Below are 1,324 nucleotides of genomic sequence, written 5' to 3' on the forward strand. Positions count from 1 at the left end.
GGGTTGCCCCCACATCTGGTCTTTGCTAGTCATAGCTAGTCATAGCTTGCAGTATCTGCCGGAACAGATGGTATTTATTTGCTCCCCCACCGAGCAAATTAGGCACAAGGCCGATTTTTAATGTGAGGAGTGAAGGGAGGGGGAAGGGAAAAATGGGGACCAGCTCCCGAGAGGTGGGAAATGGGAGCTGGTTAAAGGTCAGGCATGAGGGGTTGCCCCCACATCTGGTCTTTGCTAATCATAGCTAGTCATAGCTTGCAGTATCTGCCGGAACAGATGGTATTTATTTGCTCCCCCACCGAGCAAATTAGGCACAAGGCCGATTTTTAATGTGAGGAGTGAAGGGAGGGGGAAGGGAAAAATGGGGACCAGCTCCCGAGAGGTGGGAAATCGGAGCTGGTTAATGGTCAGGCATGTGGGGTTGCCCCCACATCTGGTCTTTGCTAGTCATAGCTAGTCTTAGCTTGCAGTATCTGCCGGAACAGATGGTATTTATTTGCTCCCCCACCGAGCAAATTAGGCACAAGGCCGATTTTTAATGTGAGGAGTGAAGGGAGGGGAAAGGGAAAAAGGGGACCAGCTCCCGAGAGGTGGGAAATGGGAGCTGGTTAAAGGTCAGGCATGTGGAGTTGCCCCCACATCTGGTCTTTGCTAGTCATAGCTAGTCATAGCTTGCAGTATCTGCCGGAACAGATACTACACTTTGACCTTGGCCAAAAGGCCAAGAAATTAAAATAAAATGATCTAACTACAATACGAAACCAAATTTAATCAAATTGGTTGTGTGGTCCCAACGCTAGGAAAAGGTTTGTATTTAAAAAGAGTGTAGCCATAAATAATTGTATGTTTTGTTATAACGCGTTGCAATCCGTGTTTAGCTCTATCAGATATAGAAGTTTTTTAGTTCAGTTCATAAACACAGTCGGTGCTAGTACAATTAAAATGTTTTCCAAGAACAAATTTCATACACTTTTAACTAAAAACTTTTTATATAAAAATATCTGACGAAAGCGAAACAAGACTTGAAACGTGTTACAAAAATATTTTAAAATATTTAAAAAATGACAAAAGTCTGAAAAACCTACAATTGTTGATGGCTACACTCTTTATATATATATATATATATATATATATATATATATATATATATATATATATATTAAACACATATGTACAAGTATCTCTCGCATGCCAATAAGTGTTTAATAGTAACATATCAATATTTTAATTATCTTTATAAATGAACATCCAATCGTATATAATAGGAAATTATTACATTCTAATTAGTGCATATTCATGGAAATATAAAAGGAGACTCTTATAT

At 39.1% G+C, this 1,324-nt stretch overlaps 1 pseudogene; it reads right to left on the minus strand.

Annotated features, from left to right (window-relative positions):
- Positions 1 to 569: 569 nt before the first annotated feature.
- LOC145296545 (U2 spliceosomal RNA) lies at positions 570 to 733 on the minus strand (annotated as a pseudogene).
- Between the last annotated feature and the right edge of the window lie 591 nt (positions 734 to 1,324).

The sequence above is a fragment of the Euprymna scolopes genome, chromosome 16 (assembly GCF_053919585.1).
Source record: "Euprymna scolopes isolate OS-2025 chromosome 16, ASM5391958v1, whole genome shotgun sequence".
In the NCBI taxonomy this organism is placed as follows: domain Eukaryota; kingdom Metazoa; phylum Mollusca; class Cephalopoda; order Sepiida; family Sepiolidae; genus Euprymna; species Euprymna scolopes.